We start from the raw sequence: 23,799 nt of genomic DNA, 5'->3' as shown, positions 1-23,799 counted from the left end.
GGCATGTCTGGCTTGGAGATCTATTCATCTGATAGCAGCCCGGCTCTTGCGGGAGAACAGAGGTCTGGGGCCCGCAGCGCTCGGCTTGCTAATCAAACACAACATTGTTCTCAGACGGAAGAATGGAAAGGTTTGTTTCAAAGTCCCAACTTTTTTTTTTTTTTCTAAGAGGCACCCAAGTTGTTTTAACAAGTTGCTACAAAACTTGGGCTTCCTGAGGTGAGCCTGTTGCGCACAGAGCTTGTACTGTACCAAAATCCAGGGAGGGAGGGATCAGAGTTAGTCATTAAAAAAGAAAAAAAAAAAAAGCCCCAGGCACTTCATGCCTGGAAATGATGTAACAGGCAGCCACTCCTCTGTTAGAACTACAACCAAACAATGCTCGGGCAATCCGCGGCAGCTGCTCTCCAAATGTCAGCGCCAGCCCGGTCCAAAGAGCTTGAAAGGCACCAAGCTGGAGGACTTTGTGCTGTACCTTTCTCGCCCACATTTTCCCCAAGCACTCCCAGGAACCTGGCAACAGGTAACGTGGCAACCTTCGCCTTGTAAAATGGCAAGTGGCATAATTTCAGAGAACAGATGGATGCATTTTTTTAAAGCCAGCTGCATCTCCCCCCCGCCCCCCCCACCTCCATACCCCGCCCCTCCCCCCCGCCAAGAGACTGGAGAAAAAGGTATTGCTTGCGGGCAGCCCTACTCTCGAGTGCCGCCTTGTGGCCAAGCTCGGAACCTCAGCGAGGTACTTGGAAATCCGCGGCTCAGATCCAAGGTAAGTCACACTATGGAAAGGGGTGGACTCCTTTGCTAGTCTTGCCTTCCAAAAGAACACAAAGAGTGTTGGTCACGATTCAGAATGTCTTGCTTTTGAACCGATCGCCTTCACAAAAAATCTTACCCTTGCTGCAGCGTAAGATCTCCGGGTTGAGGTTGTGGGTTTTGTTTTGTTCTGAACAGCAGCTAGGGTAACGTTTTTTGTGGTGGCAAGTTGAAAGGCAAGCAAGACTACCCTAGCCATTTGGTTGGATGGATGGCAGCAAGGATTAATAGCCAAGAAACTGAGGATTCCTGCTGGGCGTTGCCTTTTCCGGTTTTAATTTTTATCTGATTTTGTAAGTTGTATGCAGAAAACTTTCTCTTGGGCAGAAGCATTTCTAAGTCTCATCTTTGGCTTCCACTTGGTCTACTTGCAAGGATTATTTAGGATTTCCAGACTGCAGGCCGAGCTTCCTATGGCTTGCAGTACCGGTTTCGCTGTTTTATCTCCGTGTGGGGCAAACACCCACAGAAATGCCGAGGGCATTATTTTTAACCAGTCTTCTTCCTCTCAAGTACTCCCCTTCAGATGTCTCTGATTTGGAGGGATGGCCAACGTTGTGAGCCGCTGTTAGCCCCAGCCAGTTGCGAGGGCATCCGTTCTTTCTCCCTCCCTGGAAATGTTAGCTGGAAACTAAAGCAAGAGGTTCAGATCAAAGTAACAGTGCTTTTCAGAAAGTTCCATTAATTAACTAAATTAAAGGAAGTTAAATGGTGTTTGGAGGAAAGTCATTTTAGAAGGCCCAGGTCCAGCGACTGAGGTCTGAAGCTTCTAATGTGGACTTTTAATGAAACTTGGCAACAAGTGAAATAATATTAGAAATTGAGGGTTACCATATGGAAAACCAGTTGTTGCCTGAAATCAATCATTTCAAAGGAACATCTTGAAAGTAGACAGACATTTGGCTAGTATTTGCCTAGACCGTTTAATGCTAAAGATTAAAGCCCACGGCTCTGAGTAAGAATCATTTGACCAGTAGCCACGGTGAGTCATAGCCTTCTTAAGAACGAGGCACAAATGTTGAAGTCGGGATGTTGAGAACACTGGGCTTACTAATTTGCAAGGCAGGGCTATTGCTTCCAGAAAGGAATGTGATCAGGATTTCACGGCTCATTTTCCCGGTCTTTCCAACAGGTGCTGTTGAGTCATCCATGTACATAAGTGACTGCCCTGGCAGTTTCATGTGTTAGGATTAAATTTCCATTTGTTCCATCACTTTATGAAGTGATTTCTACCAGTGAATCAGATGTATCACTTCCTGTAGGACTTAGGGATTTTTTTTTTCAACGTTCGTCACTTTGTGTGTGTTTTTCAAAATTTGTCCCAGCCAATCTGCAGGTTTTCCTGGATGGAATGGATTGTTTACAGGAGGGGAAGATTCAGGGCCCAAGGTCAGGGTTACAGAATTATATAAGGTTTCCTGTTTGGGCAGCTGGTCAACCATCTCCTCAGGTTAGTGCAGACCCGGTCTTGCTGAGGGACAGCATGCCTACGAGGCCTGGGATAGGGATGGTGCCAGGAGTGGGGAAGGAAATTTGTCTTTTAAGCTTCTCATCAACTAGGTTTCATTTCTTGTCAGATGTCACTTCTCAGCCACACTTGCCTATATTCTCTTAGGTGATTTTTTTTTTTTTCTGATGAGACTGAGAAAGGAATTAGTTAAGGATGTAAGAACCACCTGGTCAGCATCGTTGTCCATTTTGTTCACTACGACTACAGTGCTTGGAACATGCATGCCACATAGTAGCACCGTGGTAAAATGCTGGTTACATGAAGGAAAGAACAGGGATGAGAAGACCCCTCCTGGAGAAAAAGAGAAAGGGACGAATAGGAGAGGGAGGTCATCAGGGTAGAAGTAAAGTAAATACTCAGCAAAGCCGTTCTCTGTGACCTTGGATACTGCAATAAAATCTCCTGTCACTGATGCCCACCTCTGTCTGGCATTGGCCGAGTGCTGGCCAAGTGCATTTGTGACCGGCCATCTTTTGCCATGAGCTGGTATGCAAAAGCCCAACCTAGTATTAGCTGAACGCAGTTGTTCCTGTGGATTATTCGCCTAACTTCCTCCGTCTTCTGTTTGGCTTTGCCCACGGGCCCTCAGCAAATGCCATGTGAGGGGCTGACGATGCTAGCTGCCCTTGTCCCACGCAGCTGCCTTTCTTTGCCTTCTCATTATTCTGCTCTTCTCTGCTTGCACAAGATGGATATCCGAGAGCCAAGAACTTTCTTTACCTCCTGGTCTTATTTCATGAGAATTAGTATCACCTGCACAATGGGACCTGGAGCCTGGAATACCAGGAAAAATCTGGAATGGAATCACACAACCAAACAGGACTCTCCTGCCATGTCGTTGTGTGTGTGGTAAACAAAGGAGCACTCAAGCCTACCTAACCCCGGGTCTGTGTGGAGTAGCTGACGGTAGCTGGGAGTTGGGTATCAGGCACATATTGCCAACTTGTGCCCCTTGAGAAAGTGAGGTGGCTGTGCAGAGTGACCTGTGTACAAATCGGCATAGTTCACGGGTCCAGTCAGGCTAAGTCCTAACTGAAACTTCCAGCTGGATTTGCTGGGAACCCCTCTGCTCACGGTCAGCCTCCTTGGGCTTTGGAGAAAGGGCAACCCTATCAGAGCCACCCGCTTCTGCTGCCCTGCGGACGGAGGGTCTGGAGGGAGGGCTTGGCCTGGAACAGAAGTTTTTGCACAAGGCAAGCTCAAATCCCCAAAGCCGGGAAAACAGGATGTGTGGGGAAGTGTAGAAGAAAGAAAATGCATCCACCATTCCTTCCTGTTGGTTTTAGTATGATGAGGAATAATTACCTGGGTCTGGAGAGCAGGGCATGTGGGAGGCCACAGGACGCCCTGGTGTGTGTCGTTAGGCAGTTAATTATTCATCCTACTCCATTCCTCTTTCCTCCCTGAAACCCCCCTTTTCAAAGGGAAAACAGGAAAACTGTCTGGGTTAATCCGTAGAAGACCGTTTGCACCAGCCCACTCCGCCCAGGAAGGATACCAGCCCGCCACTGAGTCTCAAATAAGAATCAGTGCTTAAAATGACACTTCATTACCCAACTGTGTCCCGGACAGATGAGGACACAGATCCAGACAAGAACCTGTCCAGGTGTCCCACGGGCTCTTTGCCCATCCGTGCTTCAGCCAGGAGTTCAGTCCCCGAGTCAGCCTTTACCGTTGATAGGTCAAGGGCCACTTAAGAGCTGCATTAAAAATTCTACTTTACAGTTGGGTGTTTATCATTTGGAAAACATTAAAGTGAAACAACCCAGGAAACTGATGAGGCCCTCACTAAAATCTCTATCAATTTACTCTACCTGCCCCCATCATCATCCTTGTTCACAGTATTTAACAGAGCCAGGTGCTATACCTAGAAATCCAATTCCGGAAGTGACCAGGAGGCTGGAGAGAGGGGGCTGCCCATGTTCTCCAGGGTGGAGTCTGATTGGAACCTGAGTTCTTCCCATCTAAGCCTCCTTACTTAGATTCGAAAGAGCTGCCTTATAGTTTTGTCTTTCAGATTCTCCTTTGAACCCTTATGAGAACACCATCTGTATCTAAAAGCCCGTATCTGAAATCCTTGGTTGCATGTGCTTGGAATTCAGAACTTTTTGGATTGTGGTAAGCTAATATACCGGACATACCCCAGGGGGCTAGGGCAGCACCTCTTAATCAGGTGCTCTGACCTGTTTGTCTGCCGGAAGGGGTAGAACAGTCAGAATGCAGGTAGCTCCAAGGTCAGATTTTGGCCAATGGCTTTCAGAATTGCAGATGAAGGAATGATGTTTTTAATTAAAAAAAATTTAAAGTTTATTTAGAGAAAGAGAGAGAGCAAGTGGGACAGAGGCAGAGAGAGAATCCCAAGGGGGCTCCACGTTGTCAGGGCAGAGCCGGATGCAGAGCTTGAACCCACAAACCATGCGATCATGACCTGAGCTGAATGCTTAACCGACTGAGCCACCCGGGTGCCTGTGAAGGGATGACGTTTACCCGCTCCTTTGGCAGTAAGCGCCCCAGCTGCGGACTTCCTCCTTCAGAGGCCTCCCAGGCTCTGCCTTGAGCCTACAAAGAGGATAGCCGATCGGTGGTGAGGGGTGGTGGTGCGCACGGCATTGTAGGTGGAAAGGAGAAATCCAAGATCAGGGTGATGATACTTCTGACATTGTGTCTCTTTCCTCGACCGCGTTGGAGTCCTGGGCGTTTACTGGTTTCACACATTGTATTCGGAAGCATCTTGATTTGATTTTTGTGAAATGGTAACAGGGGTGTCAGGAGAGGCTTTCAAGCAACCTTTCCCCACAAGGTGGGATGCTGTCTACATAAAGCCCAGAATGGGAAAGTCCCATGTGTTCTTGTAGGTAAACACCTCATATCTGCAAGGTGGTGTGGATGTGTTTTCACTCATCTTTTCCATCATGTTCTGCCTCATTCTCATCCCCTGCTCTCAAGCTATAGTTACTTCCCAGCAAAATAAGTAAAACCAACATTCTTCTCCTTGACCCACCATAATTTATGCTGACAGGAGGGTGGCTCTGTGCTAGGTCCAGGCTGGGGACCGTGCTAATTGGCTACCAAGTAGGATACTTGCCTAAAAGTTGATCTGCAAAGGCACTCTTCACTCCCTGAAGCGCTACCTAGCCCGCACAGTTTGAAAATTATTTTCAGAATGTACATTTTTATGCCGCATTTCCAACCCAAGGGATAACAGAGATAACCCATGTAAGATCTTGAATGAAAGAATAAACCCATGGGTGGGGAGACAGGTTAGCAAATGGCAGACATACATAGATCAAGCACTAGAAATTTTTATCACCTGAAACAAGCACTGCCCTGCCCCCTGACGCGGACAACATTTTACTTCTCAAAAGGAGCCGGAGAAAGTAAAGGCAAAACAATTTGATTATTTTGGATGTGTACTGTCATAGGTGAAAGATTTGACCAAGTATCAACTCTTTGGAAAAGCAACTATACCCACTGCAAATCTCCCAAACCAGAGGAGGTTAAAATAGTCTGTGTGTTGAATGCTTGGGGCCAGAGGTTTGTAATTTACACCGTTTGTAATTAGCATAGCAATATGACTGGTAAGGTGGAGGAATGCGGAAAGACGAGAGGAAACCAGCACTAGTGTTTGGATCAAAATTAACTACCAATAAAGAGCAGGGAAATGGATCACAGAGAAGGGAAGCGTTTGGATGGCCGCTGCTCAAAGATTCAGCCCATTTGCAGTTGCTGAGACCTTGTCAGGTCTCCAGATAAAGGCGAGGCTCGTCACCCTCAGGCACCTGGCTGAGAGGTAATAAAACGGTTGCCTTATCTTCTAAGGGTAGAGTTCGTCAAACCTCAGTGGTAATTATAGTAAACTGAAATTGCCTGTCATTTACCGCCTCCTCCCCCCACCCCCCACCCCCCGAAAAAAAGGGAGGGAGGGAGAAAGGAAAAGGCTTAAGGCAGGAAACTGTCTCTCTTCTTGGATTTTAAAAGAAAGCAAGCAAAACAGCCAGGAGTTTTCCCCGGGAGTGAGAAAAACAGCCTGGCCAGCCTGCCCTCTCCTGGGGGTTACAGGATTGCTGACAGCTCGGGTCCACGTGATGGTCTAGAAAAGAGGCTCAAGCTGAGGAAAATCCAAGAAATCTTCTTAGGAGTCTTCCTTTCTAAATGTAAATGACTGAGTCAGTGCTTTGCTAAGGAGGGAAGGAAGTCACAATCAGGCCGAGTGACTCATTCAGTGCTGTTAGCTCCGGGAGTTGGATAAAAAGTTTTAGCCAAAGCAGCAACAAATCTACTTTAAATACTAGCACAGTAAGGAAATTCCTCTCTTTCAGGCTGAATGCCACCCGCACAAAAGAACTCCTGTTGACATCTCATTTACAATCTCCCCCAGGACACAGACAAGACCATTTCAATAAACCCGGCTCAGAGACACCTATTGTTCGGAATCTTCAACTAGCAACAGGCTTCCACCGCAACCTATTGTTTTGTAAAATAAAGGATTTTGAAGGAGAAGGATTGAGACTGTGGACGCCATGAAAAGAGGAAGGAAAAAAGTCCCTTTGACCTGATGCTGTCACAGAGCGTGCAAGAAGAATGAAGTTAATGGATTTCCATTTTTATAAGAAGTGCATAAGAAACGCCTGTTAAGTTTCTGAACTGGTGATGGAGAATTCCAAATTTGCTGCCAGCTTGGTGCATCAAGAAGCAAACTCCTGCCCACGGGTTTGCTAAATGCAAAGCCCCGGGCTACACTTACCCTATTCTCAGCCTTACCAAAGTCCTGATAGCCCCAATAGCAGAGCACCAGGTGAGTCTTTGATCTGGGTTGTTTCCCTGGGAATTAGAGCCTGACTGTCTTTTCCAAGTAGAATTTCCAGGCTCAGAGTCCACTCCTCCCCCCCCCCCCCAACCTCCCCTTTAATGATTTCCTTTTTTCCGTCACCACCATTTTGCTCCCTCTTTGAGTAAAAGGTAAACACTCTCTGGAGTTATGCAGTGTGGTCCCTAGATTGTTTTTCTTCGCTATGCCTCAAATTGAGGGATGCAGTTGTATTTACCCCCAAAAAGGGCATTTCTCAAATGCTCCTTATCTTGACCCTCATAACAGGTCTTGCAGTTAACATTACCCCTCTCTGCAAACGATCCCTTTATCTACCCAGCGCAAACTCTGGGCATTATCTCTAATTCCTTTGAGACCTTCTGTCTTCTCTTAAATCTGTCTGGAATCCTTCTACCTCCTACCATCCAGCTTTCTGCTTTCCTAGATCCTATTACCTCCCCTCTGGAGGCTCACAGCAACTTCCTAAGTCACAGTTTCTCAAACTACCAGTTGTGACTTATTCAGGGGTCATGAAATCCATTGAGGTGGGTCATACGGTTTCACCATTTAAAAAATGAAGTAGATTAGAAAATGTGAGATGTGTCAAACAAAGTAAGTACTGTTTCCTGAACCTTGTTGCAGTGTGTGTGTGCATCCAGATCTGTGTACATTCTGGGCAACAGGAAAGATTGAATTTTGTTTGCCAAGATATTTTGAGAAATACTCTTCTAATTGGTCTCACTGGGTCTGTCTTGTCCCTGCTTCCCACACTGTTGAATACACTTAGAGCAAGGGTTCAGATGCTGACCAGAACCTGTCACTCTCCAGCTGACAGGTCTGCCCACAGGAGAAAGTCTTGCATAAAGTCTAGGGCTTTGGAGATTCTGAATAACTTAGTTTCTGCTCACCTTCCAAAAGAACCTTGGAATTCTACATCCTCCTGACAGCTTTTACTCTTAGTTATTAAAACCATCAAGTTCCCTGGAAAGACAAAGGGGACTTAAAAAACAAGGTAAAACAACAACCTTCATGATAGATTCCTGCCTAGACAGGTCCTGACATTTAAAAGAATAGTCCTGAGGCACCTGGGTAGCTCAGTCGGTTAAGTGTCCGACTCTTGATTTCTGCTCAGGTCATGATCTCTTGGCTCCTGAGATCGAGCCCCACGGTGGGCTCTGCTGCTCTGGGCTGACTGTTGTCAGCGCAGAGCTTCCTTGGGATTCTCTCTCCCTCTCTCTTTGCCCTTCCCCTGCTTATGTGCACATTTGTGTGTGCTCTCTGTCTCTCAAAATCAATAAACATTAAAAAAAAAAAAGTCTTGCTGTAGTTTGCTACTATATGGAGAGATGTTCAGATCTCCTTTTTCATATTGGAAGTGAAAAATTAAAGAAATCTGCACATTCCTGACCCCTGGTAGTGGTTATTCTACGAAGGCACATGGGACAGACACAACCTTCCTGAAGGTTCCAACAAGAGCATCCTTATCCCCCCCCTTTTAAAAAAAATTTTTTTTAATATTGATTTTTGAGAGAGAGTGAGCAAGGAGGGGAGGGGTAGAGAGAGAGGGAAACAGAATCTGAAGCAGGCTATAGGCTCTGAACTGTCAGCACAGAGCCTGACACGGGGCTTGAACCCACGGACTATGAGATCATGACCTGTGCCAAAGTAGGATGCTTAACCCACTGAGCCACCCAGGCGTCCCGAGAGCATCCTTATCCCTTTCTTAGTGCTGGTGCCCTGATGCCTTGACCCATAACCACTCTCAAGGTGAAAGCTGCATCTTGCTGGAATGAGATGTGGCCCCAGTTCTTGCAACCCCTCCCCCATCCTTCCTGATCAGAACCACACTGAAGAAGTCCCTGCTTCTTTGCTGCTTGCCTCACTTCTGTTCTGGAGTCTGGGTTTAGGTAACCTGCTCCATAAAGTAGAAAGTCAACAGAAATTCACCTCTTTAGGGGAAAACAAACAAAACAATAGTGATACTGCTCTTTTTTTTTCCTAATGTGATCGATTGTACTCTATAATTTATAAGCCAGTGTGTTGCTTTTTTCTATAAACTGACCAGCAGTAGCTTGCCTTTATTTTGTAGAAAATTTGTCAGAAAATTGTGATAAGAAGAAATTGACTTCAAAGTGCATTCTAACAAAGAAAAAAAAGTCACTACTGTAATTCTGTATAAAAGGTATGTAAGACCCTACTTTGACATCAAGTAGTTATAGCCAAGTGATGTGCTTATGAATGATTTTTATTTTATCTTTTAGGCTTCTTTGAATTCTCCAATTAAAGAGAATCATAACTATTGTTATCATAAAGTACAATCATAAAGTACAAATATCAGAATGCAAATTAAATACACTATTATGTCATCACCGTTGTGATATCCAACTAAATTCATTTTATTTTTACCATATGTATTGCTGTATTTGTTTTTTTAACCATTTGGTTTTGAAGGAAATTTTATGATTACCATTTTTGAAAAAAATAATGAAAACCTCTCAGAATGGTTTGATATTTCACTGTCTTTAAGGCCTTGAGGACTACTGGCCCAGAAAATACCGCCAAACACTGGCATATAACTCCTGATGTTTTCAGACCTAACGATTTATCATTTCCAGAATGCCATCTTTTTATATGTCTTTATGCTTGTGGCACACATTGTTGTTTGCTTTCTTATAACCACCCCCCTTGTCAACAGGACCTCAATGCTGTTGACTTTTCCAAGCAGCCATGACTTTGGGGGATGGTGAGCCCCTTCCTAGATTTGGAGGCTGAGTCTTGTTTGATGGGAAGATTGATGGGAATGCTTCTGGGAAGGATCACCCCCATATCCCTTTTCTTCCTCTGGATACTGTCATCACCAAGAGATACCCTGAACTGTGGCTGCCACCACAAAGAGCATCTGCCTGAGAAGACAACCCACAGTGAAGATGACAGGTGGAAACATGGCAGGAAGCTGGTTTGGATATCTTCAGTGGCCTCCTTACCTCTAGATTTGCTGTTACTGAGAAAATGAATGCCTTTCCCATCTAAGTCACTTTGATTTTATTTCTAAAATTTTATTTGCTTAGTTATTGATTTGGCTTAGAGTTATGCAAATGGATTTATATATGCTAAGTGTCCTTCCTTGCTTGAACACTCCTAGTCATTCATCAAGATTCACTTCATTTATGGTGCCTGGGTGGCTTAGTTGGTTAAGAGTCCAACTCTTGATTTTGGCCAAGGTTGTGATCTCACGGGTTCGAGGAATCGAACCCCGCATCAGGCTCTGCACTGACAGCATGGAGCCTGATTGGGATTCTCTCTCTCTCAAAATAAATAAATAAACAGTAAAAAAAAAAAAAAAAAGATTCATTTCATTTGTGTTTCATTATCACCTTCTACCCGTCTCCATTATAAAACTCATCACCCTTTGCTTGTTACAGTACTACTCCAATGCTCTTGGATGATAGCAGAGGAAAATTAGCAATGAGGTAGGTCTTTGTTGACTGCTCTATATGATTCTATATGATGGGCGGCTGGGTGGCTCAGTTGGTTAAGCGCCCGACTTTGGCTCAGGTCATGATCTCACAGTTCGTGAGTTTGAGCCTCACGTTGGGCTCAGTGCTGACAGCTCAGAGCCTGGAAAATGCTTCGGATTCTGTGTCTCCCTCTTTCTCTGCTCCTTCCCCACTGGTGTTCTGTCTCCCTCTGTCTCACAAAACTGAATAAAAGTTTTAAAAAAAAAAAAGATTCTATATGACAAATTCTGTTACACAGCATATTTCCAGACCAAAATTTCTCTATTTCAAAAAGCTTCTCAGCCTTGGTGGCCCAACTTCCATCAGCAATAGTGTGGTGACTGGAAAATGTGGTTCTTCTATTTTTGTTTATTTATTTTTTTATTTTAAGTAGGCTCCACACCCAACACAGGGCTTGAACTCATGACCCTGAGATCAAGAGTCACATGCTCTACCAACTAAGCCAGCCAGCCACCTCGAAAGGCCATTCTTCAAAGTCAGCCAGACCCGCTGGAAATCCTGACCTGCCAATTACGAGCTATGTGACCTCATATGAGTCAACTCTTTTAGCCCCTGTTTTTTCATCTGCTGAGTTCCCGTAATGGCATCGATGATCTCCTAGTGTAATGGGATAGATGGGGGACGTTTATATAGTGTAAGGTGACACGGTGTGGCACTTCTATCTGACACAGGAAGTAGGCTCTTTTCCTTTTCTTCTCCTTCCTACATCATTTGATACAACAAAATTCATACATAAGAAAAACCATCTTGAAAACTGCCCAAGGGAGGACATTCTATACTTTTCAGATGTTTGCCTTTCTATAGCATGAAGAGCCTTGCACACATGATACATGCATGAGCACACATTTTCAGAGGCCGCTCCGTAGTGTGTGATATTAAAACTTCACCTTATCACTCTGGTCTCAGCTCATCAGTTCTCTCTTCGGAGAGCCCTCCATCTGTGCTGATTTTCAAGCAGCCCTTATGTTCTTCCATTGCCACCCAGTAGCCACTTACAAACAAGAGATGCACAGAGAAAATGCAATTGACCATGAAGGTGTTGCATCTTTTAAAAGCCAGAAGCACTTCCCAAGGGTGGGGAGTTGTTGCTCGCCCATTCTGCTCTTTGGCCGGGTCCTTACCAGTGTTGTGTCGCCGTACCCCACCCTAGCCCTCTGCAGCCTGTCTGCCTGCACCCCTCCACCCCCTGCGATGCTCCCCCTGCCACTCATTCAGGTCACACAGGGTGACTAGCTGCGGCCTCTGCTGTCCTGAACTTTGGAAGAGGCAGAAACTGTTACGGATTTCTGATGTCTTGCAGGATGGATCCCTACCAGAGGTTTAAAACTTTTTCATACTCTCTAGAGTTCAGAAAAGACCAAAAGCGCTTACAAGTACGTCTCCCTTTGCCTTCACAGTCAACTCTCATGATCTGCAGCCAGGGAGGGTTGGAGGGCAGGATAGGAATGGGACCTGCTTACTCTAAGCTCAACTACTTGAGAATTTAAAGTTGCAGACTGCTTAAGGCCTGCCCACTCGATTTCCTTAGTTTACTATAGTAACAAGGTAGGATACCAGCCCTAAACATATCCACTGAAATTACCAGAAATCTATTAAGCAACAACGGCTTCGCTTTCCACGCCTGGGAGACAGTATTGCATCATGTTACAAAATACAAGTTTTGGAGGAAGACCTTTGGTTTAAAAGAGTGTCGCCTAGGGACAGTTGCTTAATCTCTTTGAATATCAGTCTCTTACTGTGTAAAATGAGGATTAGAATACCTTCCTTGGGGGGTTGGGTGGATAAAATGAAGTAATATATGAGAAAGGCTCACCCTATTACCCGACACGTAGTAAGTGTTCAATAAATAGTATATAGTAACAGCAACGATGATGTCAACAATTTCATAAGAGGAATCCTTTCATTTTGTCTAAGCAGCTGCTAAGCCAGGTGCAAAGGGCCTGGGACACTCGGAAGTCGCAGTTCCATGTACAGTTGGTGAGATTATGCCATCCTATCTCCGTGGCATCCAGACGTCTCAGGTATCTTGTCCAGTGCCAGGTAGGGGGCATGCGAGGAGACAAAACTGAATCTCCGGTGAAAACGCTGTTGTTCAGTATATTCGCTGGCAGTGCTCCTGACAGAGATGCCCTCAAGCTTCCGATTTTATGGGACCTTTAAATTCATGGTCTCAGGGGCGCTTGGGTGGCTCGATCGGTTAAGTGTCTGACTCTTGATTTTGGCTCGGGTCACGATCCCATGGTTCGTGGGTTCAAGCCCTGAATCTGGCTCTGCACGGACAGCATGGAGCCTGCTTGGGATTCTCTCTCTCTCCCTTTCTCTCTGCCCCTCCCCTGCTCTCGTGCTTTCTCTCTTCCTCCCTCCCTCCCTCCCTCCCTCCCTCTCTCTCTCTCTCAAAAATAAATATATAAGCATTAAAAAAAATTGATAGTCATAAAAGTACTTCTGAGACATTGACCATCTCAGACATATTTTCATTTTTGGTGATTTCCCAGATGTTTACCTGAGATAAAAATAAGCAAAACCACGAAAGCTATTCTTCTGAAAAGATCTTGATGTCTGTCATTTAGTCCATTTTTCTGTCACTAACATAAGAGAGATTCGATCAGGAAGTATGTTGTTGAAAAAAACAAAACAAAACATTTTGAGCTTAAGTGAAATGTGGGTAGTGCTCTATTTTATAAGTGGTTTTGGATATACAATCAATCAAACCTTTCTCAGGAGAAGAAGGTTGGCATTCTGGAGAAAGGAGTCAAAGGGACAGTGTTGGTTGAGAGGGCCCTGTGCCTAAGACATGGGCATGAACGGAAAGCCTGGATGAAGCAAAAGTCTTTGGAATTCTTGGTCTGTAAATTGGTAGGTCTGTGATCTAGGGCAGTGTGCTTAAGTATTCTATGCTACATTGTATAACAACCTGTGGAATGCATTCGGTGCTTCATTTTATAATAATCTGGAGAGTGGGACCATAACTATAAGACAGCTGTTACAGTGACCATGAAAGAGGTAGCAGGTGCGAAAGCCCTTTGTAAATTGCAAAGTGCTCTGCAGATGTTGTGGTAGGAACAAAAGCAGTAGTAATAAGAATTATTACTTTTTCGGGAGCCATTTGGGAGTAATTTTTCCAAACCACAATTCTTTCAGGGGCAGCATAAATTGAGTTGGCCTTTGGCTTCTGTGGAGTTCAGGCTCTGGGGATAACACAAAATATTTTATAAAATTTGCATGAAATCACGAATTTAGGTAAATAGGAGGGGGAAATGCTGTAAAAATTAATAGGGCCAAAGGGCCCTCTCTCCCCCTCCCATCCATCCCAAAACACTCATAATATTTGATATAAAAATGACATGTCAACAAATAGCTGCATTAAAAAGGAACAGTTCTGGGCTCCTGGGTGGCTCAGTTGGTTGAGGGTCTGACTGGCTCAGGTCATGATCTCACAGTTCATGAGTTCGAGCCCTGCATTGGGCTTTGTGTTGACAGCTCAGAACCTGGAGCCTGCTTCGGATTCTGTGTCTCCCTCTCTCTCTCTGCCCTTCCCCTGCTTGTGATCTCTCTCTCTCTCTCTCTCTCTGTGTCTGTCAAAAATAAATAAACATTAAAAAGGAACAATTCTTCCAACATTGCTTAGGGTGAAGCTAAGTAGATTTTATTCATTCATTTATTAATTTTAAGTAGGTTTTGTTTATTTATTTTTTTAATATAATTTATTGTCAAATTGGTTTCCATATCATTTATTTATTTTTAAATGTTTCTCTATTTTTGAGAGAAAGAGAGAGAGAACGAGCAGGGGAGGGGCAGAGAGAGGGAGACAGAGGATCCAAAGCCGGCTCTGTGCTGACAGTGTAGAGCCCGACACGAGGTTCAAACTCATGATCTGTAAGATCACAACCTGAGCCGAAGTCAGAGGCTTAACTGACTGAGCCACCCAGGTGCCCCATTATTTTAAGTAGATTTTCAAACATAACTTGGAGAGGAGACAGAACATAATTTTTCATATGCTGGATAAATAGAGTTGATAATTTTGGTGGTTTTCAGTAACTGAGTAGAAAAGTTGAGACGGGTAGGTCTACTGTTACCACAGTAAGTGCTAGCTGGGGTGTGTCTATTTTCTTGAATAGAAGCTTGCTTCTAAAGAGAAAGAGTCCAGGGGGACTTAATAAATAGGCTCCCGGATGCCCCTTTTTGAATTTGGAGCAGGGAGGAAAGCTGGGTCACAGGCAGATAATCTTTGAGGGAGTTGCTGGGGAACTGGCCTTGGAAATAGCCAGGCGATGAGAGAAAACATCCAAGGGAGACCTTGGCAGGTGGGAGGCAGTGGGGGTGGAGTAGCTAATCTTTAGGGAAATAGGAAGGGGAGCTGATGGCTGAAGGGAGGCCAGGAAAACATTTTTCTTTGCTTTGTCTGTGGCAGAGGCAGCTCTGAGCGCAAATGTGTTCCGGAGTCTTTGTCTCCATAGGCAAAGGGAGATTCCCTGCCCCCTGCCCTTCCCTACTCACTCAGCTCCCAGTTTTCCAGATCTCTTTCACTCCGTTTCGTGCTTGCTCTTTGAAGGGGAAAACTCTAGCTCGTCCGATAAATGAAGGCGTTGCATTTTTAGAAGGCTTCTTGCAAACATCTCTTTCCTCCGGAGTAACACAAATGAATTTTAAAAGAGGGTCTCTGTAAAGTCTGCCTGAATTCCAAGGTGTGCCTAAAATCGGGAACTGGCAACACTGCTCATCATCGTTCTGTGGCTCTCAAATCGTAATAAGGCCTGGAAACGGAAGAGCTACATTTTATACTTTACCCGTGAGGGTGCGGAATTGCGCTAAATGCTTTTACTTTACCCGTGAGGGTGCGGAATTGTGCTAAATGCTTTTACTTTACCCGTGAGGGTGCGGAATTGAGCTAAATGCTTTTTACACCCGACCTTCGTTCCGTTTTACAGATTTGGAGACGGAGGTGAAGTTCAGAGAGGCTGGTAAGCTGCCAGAGGTGGGTGCAACAGTATCTCCGTCTGACATGTTCTTCTAGAACAGGTCAGCCAACTTTTCTATAGCGAGTGGTAAATATTTTAGGCTTTGTGGCCCATGCGGTCTCTGGTCCCACACATGTAACTCTGCCATTGTGGCAAAGCCAGACACAACCTGTAAATGAGCGGGCATGGCTGTCTTGGAGCGGGCATGGCTGTGAGCTACATTTGGTCAATCCCCTCGCTGGAGCTTTGCCACTTCCTGTCAAGAGGTGGAGTCTAGTTCCCCTCCCTTTGAATCCGGGGGTGGAGAGGGGGTGTATGATTTGTTTGTGACTAAGGGGGTGTGAAGGAAGTGACACTATGACCTCTGAGGCCAGATCAGAAAATGTGATGCAATTTCTACCTCACTCCCTGGGACAGCTGCCTGCCTGAAGTCTGAGCCACTACGGAGGGGGTCCAGTTGTCCTGAGGCCGCCACCTGTAAGGAAGCCCACCCCGGCCATGTGGAAAGATCACACAGAGAAGCCTTGAGACTATAAGGAGAGAGAGAGAGAGAGAGAGAGAGAGATGCTGAACCAACCCCCAGTTGTTCTGGTCCTCCACCAGACTGCAGGCTGGGAGAGACCCTGAACCCGAACTCCTCAGCACAAGATGTCCCCAAATTCCTGGCCTAGCAACTGAGGAATAACAAGATGGTTGCTGTTGTTTCAAGGTACTAAGTTTTGGGGTGACTTGTTAACCTGGAAATAAACAGAATGTTGCCCTCAAACTAGTGAGTGGCATATATGGGGTTAACCTAGGTTGTCCTGCCCACTACCCGCCCCCCCCATGTGTTTTTTCCATTACACGATTGCTTCCAGCAGCCCTTTTTGGGGGGGGAAATGTGGTAAAATATACATAAAACACAAAATTTACCATGTTAACTATTTTTAAGTGAGCAGTTTGATACATACATTCACATTGTTGTATAACCAGTCTCCAGAATTTTCGTCTTGCAGAACTGAAACTCTGTCTCCATAAAACAACAGCTCCTGGTTCTTTCCTCTCCCCCTGCCCCTGGTGACAGCCATTCCACTTTCTGTCCGTATGAATTTGACCACTCAAAGCCCGTCATGTAATCGGAATCATGTGGTGTTTGTCTCTTTTGTGACTGGCTTGTTTCATTCGGTGTCTGTGGTGTGTGTGTGTGTGTGTGTGTGTGTGTGTGTTTATATATTTGTATATTTTAAGCCTACACTGGTCACGGAGTCTGACCAGCAAGTAGCAAAGGTTTGTCAAGGAAAAATGTCAGAGATTTTAGGTCCTGTAAGTCACAGATGCAACATGTCCCAGGAGGGACCTTGCAGTGGCACTTCCTCTAACAATGACAATTCAGTGTCCTGCCTCTAAAGGGCTTTGAAGAAAGAGGAACCCATGAATCAAGAATAAGATAAGGCTGTTTGATTTGTTTCATCATGCCTTGAGAATGAAATCACTTTCTATCACCCGGCCTTTCAGAGCATCAAACACAAACACTCACTGATCCTTTATTTCCTCTGCATCTGTGGACTTGGTGGAATTTCTGTGAGCATCTGGGAATTACAGATGAAGCAAAACCCCTTCTGCAGGGGATTAGGTCTGAGGAAGGTGGGCCTTACGTGCTGTTGCTTGCTTACACAGACTAACACTGAACCTTTGGGGGCTACTTTGACCTTCTTTCTCTGCCTTCCTCCCAGCCCTGACCTAAGACCAAAGGCAGCGCTGGGCCAAGGTGCACACTCTTAAAGTCGACGGCCTGGCCTTCTTCTCCGCTACACTCACCCTAATTCTACCTACCCTGCCTGTGACACCAAGATAGAATGGAAGCAACCTTCTGCAATCTCCCAGGGCCCCCATCCACTGTTATGGGCTGAGTTGTGTCTCCTACTCCCAACCCCAAATTCATATGTTGAAGTCCTGACTCTTGGTACATTAGAACGAGTGTATTTTGGAGACAGGGTCTCTCAAGAGGTGATTGAATGAAAATGAGGTCATTAGGGTTGGCCCAAATCCAATAAGACTGGTGTCCTTATAAGAAGGGAGAGAGGGACCTGGGGCACATGTTCACAGAGGAAGGACCACGTGTGGACGGACACAGGGCGAATGTGGCCGTCTGCAAGCCAAAGCGAGAAACCTCCGAAGAAACAACCTGCCCACACATTGACCTTGGACTTCCAGCCTCCAGAACTGTAAGAAAATACGTTTCTATTGTTTGAGCCACACCATCTGTGATACTTTGTTATGGCAGCTTCAGCAAATTAATACACCCACCAACAGAAGTTTCGCAGCCTTGAGGTTGGGACCTCAGCCCAGAAATTCTGAAGGTAATAATCAAAAACTCAAAAGGCAAGAAAGCCTTATAATTCAGTTCCTCTTTCTGCATCTTTCACAAGCGGCCTGCTGGCAGGTTTGGAAGGTGGCGCTGGAGACAGCCTGGAATGAGCAAGCCCAGTGGGGTTGGAGGCTCCTGGCTCAGAAGAGGAGGGACTGAGATTCAGAAGGTCTGGCAAGTATGGGGAGACTTCGCAGGCGTGTTTGGGGCATGGTCTCAGAGGCTCATCTTGATGGACAATTCACTAACTCCTTCCCTCTTCTCCCTTATTATCAGCAAAGTGAGAAGGATTGCATCATGCAAATCCTGATACTGTTTTGGTTTTTCTTTTGTGGGAAGGGTGATACAGGATAGGAGGGACACCTGCTGTTCAGACAGGTGGAGGAGAGGGTGGGGCAGGAGACGGGATAATGGTCTCTAAATTCTGAATCTCTGAGATCTGTGACTATGCTACCTTACACAGCAGTGGGGACTTTGCAGATGTGATTACGTTAAGGATCTTAAAATGGCAAGATTATCCTGGATTATCTAGGTGGCCCCAATGTAATCACAAGGGCCCTTATAAGAGGGAGGCAGAAAGGTCAGAGCCAGAGAAGGAGATGGTGGTGGAAGCAGAGGGCAGGGGGAGAGGGGAAGGGGAGGTGAAGGGAGAGAGAGGGGTGGGCTGGGGGTGAAGGTTTCAAGATGCTGTATCCCGCTGATTTTGAAAATGCTGCGGCCACAAGGCCAGGAATAAAAGCAGCCAAGCAGCCTGGAGAAGGCAAGGGAGTGGATTCTCCCCTAGACCGTCCATAATGGAGTGCAGCCCTGTTCATCTATTAAAAATTTTTTTTCTTTTTAAAAACAATTTTTTTTAACGTTTATGTATTTTTGAGACAGAGAGAGACAGAGCATGAATGGGGGAGGGTCACAGAGAGGGAGACACAGAATCAGAAGCAGGCTCCAGGCTCCAAGCTGTCAGCACAGAGCCCGAAGTGGGGCTTGAACTCACGGACCGTGAGATCATGACCTGAGCCAAAGTCAGATGCCCAACTGACTGAGCCACCCAGGCGCCCCCCAAATTTTTTTTCTTAATGTTTATTTTTGAGAGAGAGAGAGAGAGAGAGAGAGAGAAGCAGAGTGTGGGTGGGGGAGGGGGAGGGGGAGAGATCGAGGGAGACAAAGGATCTGAATCGGACTCCAGGCGCTCAGCACAGAGCCCTATGTGGGGCTCGAACTCATGAACCTTGAGATCACGATCTGAGTTGACGTTGGACGCTTAACCAACTGGGCCACCCAGGCACCCCCTGCCTGCCCGTTTCAGACTTCTGACCTCAAAGCTATCAGATGAGTGGTGTTGTTTTAAGCCACGGAGTTTGTGGTAACCTGTTACAGCAGCGACAGGAAACCAGTACAGGTGTGCTGTCATAGTTAAATAGGCAGCGGTAAGTGCCCAGAAGTGAGATGACAGACAAAGGTAAGGCCTGCATCCCCTAAATAGTGGTTCTCAAAGGTTGGTCTCCCAACCCACAGCGTCAGTGGCACCCGGAATTGTGGGTCAAACTCTCTGGCCGCAGCCCAGACCTACTGATGGACACACTCCCTGGGGTGGGCCCTACAAGCAGTGGTTACACAGAAGCTTCAGGTGACTCCAATGCCTGCCAAGGTTCACCTTAAAAAGAAGTGACCTGGGCTGGTTGTTCATGAGTGAAGAGTACCTGGGGACCTTGACGGTGGGTGTGTTCCTATTGAATCTACACTTAGGTATTTCATGATTTATGCTTGGCTTGGGATCTAGGAATGATTGGTAAACATTCCCCCCGGCAAGATGGGTTCTGCAGCCTGAACGCAGGAGGAGGGGGGAGCCCAGAGTTCAGTCTCCGTGTCCCTACAAGTCCCCACCCCCTTCACACAGCCCTGTGCCTGTGGGAAAGACCGAGAGTAAGGCTGGATCCTGGTGACAAAGCCATGAACTGCCACATACACTTGTCCCAGCCTGGAGCAGTGGAAGGGGTGGTTAGTTCCTATAACTCCTCACTGAGGCAATCCTAAACTGGCTAATTGGAAAAGTACTCGATTCTGAAAGCCTGAGTGAGGTCATCCCTTCCAGCCACAGCGTAAAGTTTTGGAATCACACACTAGCTGGGGGAATCTTGGGTGCTTAGTCTCTCTGAGTCTTGCTTATTGTAAAAGTACTTCTCTTTCGAGCTGTTGAGAAGTTTAGTGAAATGATGTATGCAAAAGTCCTAGGGCAGGGCTTAGAACAAAGTAAATGCTCAGTACTACTGTTACTTATTGTCAATCATTGTAGTTAATGTTGTTAATTGCAAGAAGAGGTGTTGTTTACACCAGTCCTGATTTTAATCTTCTGTTTCCAGGCTTCACCCGGCTAAGGGATCCAGCTCACAAGTTCATCCTTACAAGGATTTTCAGTTCTGCTAACAACACCTCTCTCTGTGGTTCTTGAAGGCTCTGGTGTAGGAAGAGTCACCAAAAACAAGCGGACGTTTCTCAGCGCTTCTCAGCTGATGGAACTGTTCCCAGCAGCCTGGTGCTCAGCCGGAGGAGGTGGCCAGCCCTCAGCTGGGTGATTCCATTCCCCAGTCACTGCTTGGTCCAGGCGGCTCTGGTATTTTTCCTCCCTTCTCCCGGGGCGGCCTCCAGAGCACCCAGACAGCCGCGGCCACATCCCGCTGCTTCAGAAGCGGAAGTAAGGCGCATTTAGGACCTTTCTGGGTGAGTGACAGCATTTGAGATGAGATTAACAAAATGCCAGCGCTTCGGGGAAACCAGACTTTCCCTGTCACCTCTTCTCCACCTTTCCCACAACACAGAAGATGGGCCAGGCTGATGTCGGTCTGTGCATTCGGGTCGTGTCAGCCTCGAATGTGAGACAGTGGGCGCTGGTGAGCTGGGTGTGAAAGGGCCCTTTGTGAGTGGGGGTCTCAGAGTGCTGGCACGGGGTGAACCTGTATGCGACTGGCCACTCTGTGCTTGACTGCGCCACCGGGCGTGTGTGCGTGGCTCTGAATGCATCGCCCTGGGTGTGGGTCCCCTGATGGCAGATGCTCAGGGAGCCTCTGGAATCTCAGAGAAAACAGTCAGGCTGGGCTGCTGGCTCGTCTTCTCTCAGCCAGTCAGCGCTTGGAGTGTGATCACTTACCACCTGAATCCCATCAAGTTTAAGGTTTACCTTTCTTAGAAGGGAAACGCCTGTTTATTTTACCTCCACAGAAACAGTTTAATTTTTAAAGATTCAAGATGTCCCCAAATGTCATGATCAAGGCTAATTTTACAAGAACAGGGGAAACTAACGGAGGAAGAATATCCTGCTGCTTTTTAACCCAAGGGAGGGATTGGTCATAATATTACACCTGATTTAGGCCATGTGCACCTGAGGGCGTCTGTTATGGGCTGAATGTTGGTGTCCTCCCTAAACTGGTATGTTGAAACTCTAAGCCCCTAAAGTGATGGTGTTTAGAGGTGGGGCCTTTGGGAGGTGACTGGGTTTTCGTGAGGTCATGGTAGGGGTCCTCATAATGGAATTAGTGCCCTTATAAGACGAGATGCCAGTATCTCTTTCTTTCTGTCTTACCACATATAATGATCATGTGAGGACACAGCCAGAAGGCCACTATCTGCCACCCATGACGTGAGCCCTCACTAGACACTGACCCTTCTGGCACTTTGATCTCGGACTTCCCAGACTCCAGAACTGTGAGAAACAAATGTCTGTTGTAAGCCACCCAGACTATGGTATTTGTTACAGCAGCCCCCAAAGACGAAGACAGAAGCTCAGGAACAAAATAATCTCCGGGGCACCTAGGTGGCTCAGGTGCTTAAGCATCCGACTCTGGCTCCAGTCATGATCTCACGGTTTGTGAGTTTGAGCCCCATGTTGGGCTCTCTGCTGTCAGCACAGAGCCTTCTTCAGACCCTCTATCCCCTTCTCTCTCTGCCCCTCCCCCACTCATGTTTCCTTTCTGTCTCTCAAAAAAAAAAAAAAAGGCAAAATAATCAAAACTCCAAGAAATAGACCACAAGGACCCAGGCAGCTTTCCCTGAAAATGCTCCTCCCCATTCCAAAAGGCAAACTAATCGTCTTTCACAGATGCTCACAGAAGCAAAGTCTAGCCATCACACGCACAGAATGTACGAAAGGGAACAACCAAAGGAAGGCGCCCTTGAATCTGCCCGGTGCCCACCTCACAGAACCTCTCCCTCCACCCAGCTGGGGTTCTTGGTAGTGGTTATTACTGACCTGCTTCCCGAAGGAGACGGTTCTTCGTTCATCTCTCCCAAGCAGGCTTCACTTCCGCCTTCATGGAAATCTACCTCTCACCATTATATGCCTGATTGTATACCTTCCAAATTCTACAACTATTCAGGAGTTATCTAGGCATGCACGTATTCCACCTATTAGCTTTGGTGGCCAAGACCTATAAGCTGTCGTGTTGGCATTTTCTGCCATCACACCCTGTTAGAGGCCGCGTGTGTGTTTGGGCCTGAGGGGGTGGTGGGGAGAGACCACCCCCAGGTCAAACATTTGCCATGGAGCTGCTGGGCACGTGTAATGTTTCTCAAGGTGAGCCACACAAATGCCCCAAACAAAACAATCGGAGGCGGACTTAGCAATTATTTTCAGGAGATTAGATTTGGAGCAGCTTCAAGGATGCCTAATTCAAAATAGTGTGCTTTAAGGCAGTCAAACCAAAAGCGTAAATTTTCATTCTGAGGGACAGAAAATAGATTCATAGTTGCCTAGGTTTGGGGTAGGGGTGGAGACTAATTGGGGTGTTAAAAATGTTCCAAAGTTAAATTGTGGGTGATGGTTGCACAACTCTGTGAAGGTACTAAAAAAAACAAAACATCTAATTACATACTTTAAATGGGTGAGTTTTATGGTATGAGTTCTATCTCAAGCTGTTAAACATTTAATTCTGAGAGAATTACATGGTCTATAAAAATAGCCCTAATATTTTATTAGCATTAGTAACTTTTTTTTTTTTTTTACCAATTATTTCTGGTGTGTGTGATGACTAATACTTTAGGTTATATATGCTTTTGGGAAGGGCAGACTGGAGAAGGTAATCTGGCTTCAGACAAGGACCAGGTCCCAGGTATAAAAATGCAGGGAGTAGATTTGCTCAGTGGGAATGTTCTTCAGTCTTCCACTGTGTTTCCCCTGCCCCTTACAGACCCGTGGGGTAGAAGGGGCTGTTTAAGCATGTGTGGTTCCTCCTACCCTATCTCTAGAGTCACTCCTCTGTGCTCTGGAGCCTTAAAGACCATCCAGCTGATTCTGCAGCAGGAGGGCATAACAGAATCTTCAGGAGGAAAAAGGAGACAGGAGGTAGTTCTTGTAATTTGAAAAAGCACAGTTTACCTTGTAATGTATTTATTTCATTATGATTTTATTGAGGAGCTCCTTTCTCTCTGTGTAATATTCTTAAAGAATATCCAGGGGTGCCTGGATGGCTCAGTCGGTTGAGCGTACTACTTTTGATTTTGGCTTGGGTCACGATCTCATGGGATCGAACCCTGCGTTGGGCTCCACGCTGAGAATGGAGCCTGCTTAAGGTTCTCTCTCCCAGGGTGCTTGGGTGGCTCAGTTGGTCAAGTGTCCGAGTCTTGATTTCAGCTCAGGTCGTGATCTCACAGTTTGTGAGATCGAGCCCCCCATTGGGCTCTGCGCTGACAGCACAGAGCCTGTTTGGGATTCTCTCTCTCCATCCCTCTCTGTCCCTCCCCCACATGTATTCTCTCTCTCTCTCTCTCTCTCTCTTTCTCTCAAAATAAATAAACAAAAAATTTTTAAAAAGATTCTCTCTCTTTCTCCCTCTGCCTCTCTCTCCTGCTCATGC

At 46.1% G+C, this 23,799-nt stretch overlaps 1 protein-coding gene and 2 long non-coding RNA genes across 23 annotated transcripts in view; 2 read left to right on the top strand and 1 right to left on the bottom strand.

Moving 5' to 3' along the window:
- Nucleotides 1-23,799, bottom strand: part of DLGAP1 (DLG associated protein 1) — an 885,205-nt gene that overhangs the window by 76,245 nt on the left and 785,161 nt on the right. The window lies entirely within an intron of this gene.
- LOC106971572 (uncharacterized) lies at nucleotides 556-10,860 on the top strand. Of its 3 annotated transcripts, XR_001429696.3 has the most exons (4): nucleotides 556-769; nucleotides 6,646-7,121; nucleotides 9,223-9,315; nucleotides 9,829-10,860. It is a non-coding gene; the product is annotated as an uncharacterized LOC106971572 (long non-coding RNA). The 3 variants fall into 3 exon arrangements; XR_008291722.1 differs by lacking the exon at nucleotides 556-769 and having other exon boundaries at nucleotides 6,253-7,121; nucleotides 9,205-9,315; XR_008291721.1 differs by lacking the exon at nucleotides 556-769 and having other exon boundaries at nucleotides 6,259-7,121.
- LOC128312411 (uncharacterized) lies at nucleotides 14,171-22,029 on the top strand. 2 transcript variants are annotated; one of them, XR_008291724.1, is made up of 3 exons: nucleotides 14,171-15,395; nucleotides 15,580-18,125; nucleotides 20,314-22,029. It is a non-coding gene; the product is annotated as an uncharacterized LOC128312411 (long non-coding RNA). The 2 variants fall into 2 exon arrangements; XR_008291723.1 differs by lacking the exon at nucleotides 14,171-15,395 and having other exon boundaries at nucleotides 15,514-18,125.

This window comes from Acinonyx jubatus, chromosome D3 (genome assembly GCF_027475565.1).
Source record: "Acinonyx jubatus isolate Ajub_Pintada_27869175 chromosome D3, VMU_Ajub_asm_v1.0, whole genome shotgun sequence".
Taxonomy (NCBI): domain Eukaryota; kingdom Metazoa; phylum Chordata; class Mammalia; order Carnivora; family Felidae; genus Acinonyx; species Acinonyx jubatus.
Note: the sequence above shows the minus strand (reverse complement) of the source record. Positions and strands in the feature narration are given on the sequence as shown.